The 9447-nt window shown below is 39.3% G+C and overlaps 1 pseudogene; it reads left to right on the forward strand.

The window, feature by feature from the left end:
- The first annotated feature begins 3731 nt into the window (after positions 1 to 3731).
- LOC141640790 (tubby-like F-box protein 3) lies at positions 3732 to 4699 on the forward strand (annotated as a pseudogene).
- Positions 4700 to 9447: the final 4748 nt, after the last annotated feature.

The raw sequence follows: 9447 nt of genomic DNA on the forward strand, positions 1-9447 counted from the left end.
AAAAAATTATGTATATATATATATACAAAACAAACCATGAAATAAAGTCACAAACAAACCCGTATACACAAAACAAACCAATCAACAAAACCTTTATATATATAAATATAAATATAAAAAAAAAAACAAAAAAACAAAAAAAAAAACAAAAAAAAGGACGCTGAACATCAACAACATAAGAGAACAAAAACATCAAAAAGACGCTGGAATCAACAAAACCTTTATATATATATAAATATAAAAAAAAAACCAAAAAAAAAACAAAAAAAAAGGACGCTGAACATCAACAACATAAGAGAACAAAAACACATCAAAAAGCAACACATAAAAAAAGACGCTGGAACATCAACAACAACATAAAGAAATTAACTTTTTTTTAAAAAAAAAACAAATTAGTTTTCAGATCTAAAAGAAGAAAGGAGGAAGTGGCGGTTGTGGGAGTTTTTGGTGGGTGTTGTTGGTGGCGGCAGTCGTGGGGTGATGTGAGGCGGTGGTGGTTGTCGTGGGGTGTTGTTGGTGGGCGTGCGTATTTGTGGTGGGTGGTGGTGTCGGTGGTGAGTGGTGGTGTTCGTGGGTGACAGATCTGAAAGTGGGTGAAGGTGGGAGTGTGGGAAGGTGGGAGTGTGGGAGTGGTGGGTCTGAAAGTGGGCGTGTGGTAGGTGGCGGTGGTGAGTGGTGGTGTTCGTGGGTGAAGGTGGGAGTGTGGGAGTCGGGGTGAGTGGTGGTGGTGTGGCATATGTCGTGGTGTGTTGAGGGTGGTGGGTCGGTGGTGGTGAGGATGAGAGGAGGGTGGTGGGTCGGTGGTGGTACGGTTGGTGGGCGTGGGTAGATGGCGGTGGAGGTTGTCGTGGGGTCGGGTGAGGATGGTGCGTGGTGCGTGGTGGTGGTACGGTGAGGATGAGAGGATGGTGCGTGGTGGTGGTGTTGGCTCGTGTGTGTGGTGGTCGACGGAGGAGAGGGTGAGGTGGTGCATGGTGGCTGACCGGTCGGGGTAGGGTAGGGTGGGTGTGGTCGGTGCCCTCGGTGGTGGTGAGGATGAGAGTAGGGAACTTTTTTTTTTGTGTTTTTTGAATTTTTTGGATTTTTTGGTTTATAGAGAGATGAGAGAAATGGTGTTTGTGTGATATGAGAGAGAAGTGGGTGGAAAAAGAAAGGTTATATAGTGAAATTAAGGGTTGATTAGTGAGGTAGTGAGAGAGTGTGTTTTACATTAGCATTAATCTCTCATTTTAGCCTTAATCCCCCCCTTTTCCCCTTCAATCTCAACCCTCCATCCTATCTTTTCAATGGCTCCTAAGAGGACTTAGGGACTCAATTCTTTTTGGTGGACTCACTTGATCTTTCCTCTATATATATATATATATATATATATATAGAGAGAGAGAGAGAGAGAGAGAGAGAGAGAGAGGTAGGTAAGTCCACAAATTTGGTTGAGTCCCTAAGTCCCGTTCTTAGCCAATCATTTTCTTAATGTAACTTTATTACTTTATGAGTGTAACTTTAGTCATTTATTGATTCATGAGTGGAATTTTTGTCTTTAAGTTCATTTTGTATATGAAAATTTGAATTTATAAATTGGAATTTATGTAATTTTAACAAAAGTATATGTAACTTTATTTTTTTACGAGTATAACTTTAGTCGTTTTAGTTGTCACTTTAGTCGTTTTAGATGTAACTTTAGTCGTATGGTGGTTTCTATACTTTTACGGGTGTAATTTTACCCCTTTTAAGTGTAACTTTAGTCATTGGAGTCGTAACTTTAGTCATAATAGTGAATTGTAAGTGAAAATTTGAATTATTATATTTTGTTATTGTAACTTTAGTCCTTTCAAGTGTAACTTTTGTCCTTCAAGACTGTAACTTTAGTATGAAGGTGTAAGTTTAGTCAATAAAGGTGTAATTTTATTGATTAACGAGTGTAACTCTAGTTCGTAAATTTGTAACTTTAGTACTCAGAAGTGTAACTTTATGCTAACAACTCTTCTTTCACCACCACCACCACCATCCTACCACCTCCTACCCCAACCACCACAGCACCACCACCTCCAAACCGCAACAACCAACAACAACATCAACCACTTATTATCTCAGATCTGAAAAAACAAAAAGAGAGAGAAGGAGAAGGCTGCACCACGCACCACCAGCCCACTCCCTCCACCACTTCCAAACCGCAAAGACCAACAACACCACCATATAGTTATTATCTCATATTTGGAAAAAAAAGGAGAAGGAGAGGGAGGCGGCGCAAAGAGCAACAACACCAACCGCAAAAATGCCACCACCGCCATTAAAACGCAACAACCAACAACAAGACCAAAACCTTTTTATCTTAGATCTGAAAAAAAAAAGAAACGAAAAGGGTAGGAAGGCGACAGACATGGTGGGTAGGCGGGAGAAGAGGGAGAAGACGGAAATGGCGGTGGTGGTGCGTGGCCAACAACCATTTCAGATCTGAAAAAAAAAGAATGGGACGTGGTGATGGAGAGGAGGTTGGCGGACGGCTCAGATCTGAAGGGGGGCGGTGGTGCTGCGTGGTGGTAAGGGCGGGAGGCTCAAATCTGAAAAGAAAAAAAATAAGAGAGAAAGAAGAAGGGGATGAAGGCGGCAGATTGGTGGGCGTGCGGCCGTCAGACTGGTGGCAGTGGCGTGGTTGGCCGGAGGGTGATGAGAGGGAGAGAGAAGTTGAGAGGAAGAGAGAGAAGTTAGATTGTTTGTTGTGACACTGAAATGGGTTACAAATGAGGGGACTAGGGTTTTATTATGTTCTAATCTCAACCCTTCATTTTGCTCTAATCTTAGCCACTCATCTCTTAGATCTAAAGGTCCATATGAGGACTTAGGGATTCAACCAAAATAGGTGGACTTACATGATCCTTTCTCTCTCTCTCTCTCTCTCTATATATATATATATATATATATATATATATATATATATATATATATATATATATATATATATATATATATATTTTAGGATCCTATGAGAACGAACACTCGGTGAGAACGGTGAGAACGACTTTTATATTAAAACCTCACGCGCGTCATTAGTTTCTCAAAACCAAACATCATCTCTCATCCTCTGCCAATCATATCCTTCCTCAAACCCAAATACCCTATCACAACCTACCACCCTACCATCGTCTCCAGAAATGATCGCAACATCGCCGGCGACGAATCAACTTCTCCGAGCCTTCTCTTGACACTCGACACTACAAACCTCGACGCTGCAATCACCCCGCACGTGCACCTGTCAGTTGCCGGCATCCACCATCATCGTGTATCTCCAAAATATTAAATCGTCGTCACGAACTTCCTTGATGCCGGCTCAACTCCGTTGAATCTACTCGACATTTCGAACCGTCAATATTCTTGAATTGGCAAGACAGGTTACGAGTTCAAATATGGGTCTGATCTCAATCTTTTGACCAGAATGTCTTGCCAATGTTATTTAAAATGGGTCTCCAATCATTTTCTAGCTCAATAAAAGACTCGATGCTCATATTTAAATATGGGGATTCCAGGCACAAGTTCCCTATGATGGTCCGGTCACGGAAAAAGGAGCCATCTAATACAGCCATACTAGTGAACATTAGTCGCTTGTATTCAAAATCATGAGCGAATTGAACATTATTTTCAAAACCTTCTTTTATGTGTCTTTATTTCAGCAATTTCGGACATTGGAATACTGTCATCAACAACAGAAGAAACTTGAGGCATCTGTTTAATAAATAATGGAAGTGGCAATTCATCGAGCACCTTTTGTGCACTTGATAATTGGGACTCTTTTACACAATCACATTCAGTATGTTTTGTTCCGATTTGTTAACCTCATTGTTGGTCAGCTCAGGTTGACATTTGGTTTGACTCGCATTAGGTTGCTCGGTTGGTTGGTTCAGGCACTGTATCGAACAGTTGATGATGGTCGTTTGGCCTTTGTTCATTTTCTTTCCTGTGTAGTTTTTGCAACCTTGGCAATTTCTAAAATGAAGTCTGGTACTGGCATTCCCAATCCTTACACCCATATAAAAGACGCTATAGTCTGGACTCTGGAGACCAGATAATTAGGAGGGGTCCAAGGAGGGTGAATTGTGTCATGGATACGATACCTGCATCAGCTGTTAAGCCTGGAGGATTGGTCCCTACGCAATCCGAACTTGTGATCAATAATAACGTGGACTATTTCCCATCAATCCCGTTTTTCAGGTCAAAATCAATTCGAGTGCACAATAGCCGATCTGAGGCTATTCCAAATACACAAGAGGAAACATTTGTCCTTCAAAATAAGGCTCCTCGGTGGCATGAAAACCTCCAGTGCTGGTGTTTGAATTTCAATGGTCGTGTAACCGTAGCTTCTGTCAAGAACTTTCAACTGGTTGCTTCCCTGGAAAATGGACCTGCGAATGAAAATGTTGTTCTTCAATTCGGGAAAGTTGGAAAGGATGTATTCACCATGTATTATTAATATCCAATCTCTGCCTTCCAAGCTTTTGCCATTTGTCTGAGCACCTTTGACACTCGAATTGCCTGTGAATGACGTAAAAATGAGGTATTTATATATATCTGCAAAGTTTTCACTTGCTTACCCGGAATTTGAGCTAATTCTTCTTTGGTATTAGGTTTCATTAGATCTTGTATGACATGAGATTTGGGCGGGCTAATATTCACTTTGGTGATCTCAATTCTTAAGTAAAAATCCACCTTAATACTTAGTACTTTATTATTGATTTTATCTGTTTGATTTGTTGAAAATTGTCCCTAGCCTAGATGAATTTTACCTTCATTTCGTGCAAGGCCACAAATGTGAAACATTTTTCTTAACCGCGGGTCATCAAAATGAGAAATTGGTTAAACGCCATCCAAATGGAATTTGTGAATGCTCGGGGAACCCCAGTGAACTAGCACAAAATGCATCAAAATGGAATAAGGTTAAACATTATGTCGTTTGGCTTTTGCTGTTTTTGTTCACGGGGAGAGGTGGTGTTCTGTCCGCATGACTCGGGTTCAATTTTTAAGGACATGAAAATGGCCAATTACACTAATTATTGAACTTTAGTAAGACTAATGGTAAGACTAATGACTTGGGTTGAAACTTGTTGATATTAAAATTGAGATTGGTGTCTCTGTTGTTGTATTTGACGTGTATTTTAATGTATCTAGTAGCTGTACAAAAATTAGAAAAAAAATGCATTTGTATTGTTATAAATAAAGCGTATCTAGAATTCTTGAAAAAAAGTGTACCTACTATGGAAAAAATTGTATTGCATCGTCATAAAGTGTGTATAGAATTTATGTAAATAATGTACGTATAAATGTATAATATTGTAAAGTGTATCTGGATTTACCCAAAAAAAGGCGTATCTGATATGTATTTTAATGTATCTAGTAGCTGTAAAAAAAATGGAAAAAAATGTATCTGTATTGTTATAAAGTGTATCTAGAATTCTTGAAAAAAGCGTACCTAGGAGTGTCTAAAGTGTATCTACGATTTGGTAAAAAAAATAAAACAAAAAAAAGGTGTATCTACATTCTTAAAATGTGTATATAGAATTTTGGTAAAAAGTGTACCTACTTTAATTAAAGTGTATATGATTTGGCAAAAAAAAAAGGTGCATCTACATTATTAAAATGCGCATAGAATTTGTGCATCTACATTTTTAAAATGCGCATAGAATTTTGGTAAAAAGTGTACCTACTTTAGTTAAAAGTGTATATGAGAATTGGTAAAAAAAAAAAGGTGTATCTACATTCTTAAAATGTGTATATAGAATTTTGGTAAAAGGTGTATCTACTTTAATTAAAAGTGTATATGATTTGGCAAAAAAAAAGGCGCATCTACATTTTTAAAATGCGCATAGAATTTTGGTAAAAAGTGTACCTACTTTAGTTAAAAGTGTATATGAGAATTGGTAAAAAAAAAAAAGGTGTATCTACATTCTTAAAATGCGTATATAGAATTTTGGTAAAAAGTGTACCTACTTTAGTTAAAAGTGTATATGAGATTTGGTAAAAAAAAAAAGTGCACCTTTTATATATATTCTAATGTATCTAGTGCGTTCTCACCGTTCTCACTGAATGGTCGTTATCACCGGATCCCACCTCTCTCTCTCTCTCTCTCTCTCTCTATATATATATATATATATATATATATATATATAATATTTAAGATCCGGTGAGAACGATCACTTGGTGAGAATGAACTATATACATTAAAATATAATATACTAGGTACACTTTTTTTTTTTTTTTTTTTTTTTACCAAATCTCATATACACTTTTAACTATCGTAGGTAAGCTTTTTACCGGAATTCTATATACACTTTTTGAGAATGTAGATACATTTTTGTTATTCTAGATACATTTTTGTTATTCTAGTTACACTTCTTACTGGAATTCTATATACACATTTTAAGAATGTAGATACAATTTTTTCTATCCTAGGTACAATTTTTTTTTTTACTTTGAAATAACGTACCTGATCGTATAATTAATGTATCTAATAATATTTTTGATGTATCTAAAACCAAATACACACGTAATTACATAATTAATCCTTTAACAACAACTACAACCACTCTCAGTACCACCCTACACTCAATACCGACCGACTAACAACAAATACACACCTAATTACATAATTAATCTCTTATCTATGTAATTCGTGATATTGTTTTCTATCCTAAATACGCTTTTTGCATAATTTGTTAGATACATTTTAAAACAATGCAGATACATTTTTTTTCTATCTAGCTACACTTTTTTCTCACTTATGAATAACGTATCTGATAATATAATTAATGTATCTAATAATATTTTTAAAGAAAATACAAACAAATACACCCCTAATTACGTAATTAATCCCTCTCGAACCTCCACCACCCTCAACCCCGACTAACACCAAACCACCGCCACCTAATCCACTAACACTAGTAAACTGCCTACCATCAAACATATAAACCACCACAAAACACCAGTACATTGCCCAGAATTAATGTTACGGTACAACATTAGTAATCCCGGACCTCAGGCAAGTTGTAGACCACCATCTACCTGACGGAGAACGACCAATGAACTGCTGTAATTCTAGACCTCAAGCAAGCTCGAGCCCAGCCACCACCGGAGCAGCAACACCCTTCAATTACCCCACTAAGACAGATGCACCAAAGCGGCGTAAGCAAGGTGGTACTACCAACATCATAACAATCCGAACCACCAAAGCCTAGGTTCGATGCGCAATTGTTGCTCCTCATTCCTGATATCACCCTACGAACAAACACACTGACACACAAGCCACCATGGCCCGCTCCAACAAACTCGAAAATCTACCTAAAGGTCAAACATTCAATGTTGGATCTACTAAAGTTGAAAATGAATTTTAATTGAATAACACCACAATTACACTCGTCACAATATTTCGAATGGATATGAAAATTAAACCCGGAATTACATCGTAAATCTCGCCGGATATGAAAATAGAACCATGAATTATAGTAGAAGAGAGGATAATGGAGGGAGTTTAACCTCATTCATCGATAAATATCGATTTCCAATGTAACCTCGGCGGGGAGGATAGTGGATTATGGTGGTCGAGGAGGTGGTATTTGAAATCGGAGGAAGGAGAATCGCGATCCATGGTTCACGAAACAGGAAATATTGGAGGTTGGTGGTGCTGAATGGTGTCGCCGGAGTTGTGTCGGCATTTGGGATGTTCTCCGTTGGTTCTCCGGCTTTGCTGGTGATTGACGGTGGTGACGACGGCAGGTGATGGGTGGTGGTTCATGGGAATGACAGATTGGTGTGGGTGTGCGGTGCTGAGTGAAAACAAAAGGAGAGATCGATTAATTTGGGTTTTTTCTAATGATATCTGGGCCTTTTATTTGTATATAATCCAATGGTTATAAGTCGTTCCCACTGCATCTTAACTCTTTATCTCTCTCTCTCTCTCTAATACACACACACACACACACACACACACACACACACACACACACACACACACACACACACACACACACACACACACACACACACACACACACACAGAATTAGGATCCTGTGCGAACTATTTTACAGTGCGAACCGTACGAACTGAATAAGAACCCTTGGATTAGTGAAATGAAGGGACGTACTCCACTTACTGCATATCAAAATAACACTAATCTACTTACTGCTCTCTTATCCACTCATCAGTAGGCCTCCACCCATCTTCCCCCATTTCAACTCATGTCACCGCTCTTCTTGTCCCATCACCGATCAAACACGTCGGCGACGTAATCCTCATCCCCGACATATCTTATTTTTCCATCCTTCCTATCTCCTCATCTCTAACCCCACTCGCTTAGCTGGCCGACTCAGACGCCGACATACTAGCGGCTAGTAAATTAGTTGTTGCAGGCTGCCGATGAACCCTCACGTTTTCCAATCTCTTCATTTGTCATCCGGAGGTGCGAATACGAAGGCAAAGGTATTTATAGATGGTCGCAAAGGTGAGTGATATGTGGTGAGGTGATTGTGTGAGCAGCCTCGCCATTCTCTCCGGCGGTTGTCGAGGCTGGGTTGCTCGAATTGAAGGGGCAGCAGTGGTTGCTATCGTATCTGGGATCGATTCAACCCGGGTTCCGATTTTGAGTTTCATTGTGGTGATGTTGGTGCCGCCACTGCTGCTGGTGGATGCGTGAAGTGGTGGCCTGAACTCGATGAGCTAAGCAGTGGTCGTTTGTGGTTAATTATAGGCTCAGAATGGCGGTGATTGAAGGTCGAGATGGTCCGTGTTGATGTGGCGGTAGATCTAGAACAAATGAATACTATTTTAAAAAATGGACTATGACGGGGTCTATGTCGGAGTATTTCGAACCATATAATGTTTATCGCCAGTCAGAAATGGCGCAATCGGTGTCAAATGTGGTGGATCTGAGGCGGCTGTGATGGTGATGGTGCGGCACATATTTCACGGATTGAGTGATTGGATATGAAGATGAGTAGGGGATTAGTATGGTGTTATTTTGGTGGCAATGGTGGTTGTGGCGGAGGTAGGGTGGTGGTTGTAGTGGTGGTGGTAGTGGATAGACAGATTACCACCCCAGATACATATGGTATAGCTACTAGATACATGTGTATCCGGTAGTATAACCATGTGTATCCGATAGTATGAACTTGTGTATCCAGAGGTATTATATTGTGTATCTGAGAAGTATTATACTGTGTATCTGAGTAGTTCGTACGGTTCACACCGTACTAAAGTTCATACGAGATCTTGCCCCCATATATATATATATAATCAGAATCTCGTTCGAACTATATTATGGTGCGAACCGTACGAACTAGATAAAACCTATTGAATTAAAGCAAAATGAAAGGCACTGATCCCTTCTAAATTAAACCCAAACCACGTCACTCCATCTTCTATATCCCCATTTGCACTCAAGTCCCTTACCGATGCCAACCTTGTCG

The sequence above is a fragment of the Silene latifolia genome, chromosome 2 (genome assembly GCF_048544455.1).
Source record: "Silene latifolia isolate original U9 population chromosome 2, ASM4854445v1, whole genome shotgun sequence".
NCBI lineage: Eukaryota > Viridiplantae > Streptophyta > Magnoliopsida > Caryophyllales > Caryophyllaceae > Silene > Silene latifolia.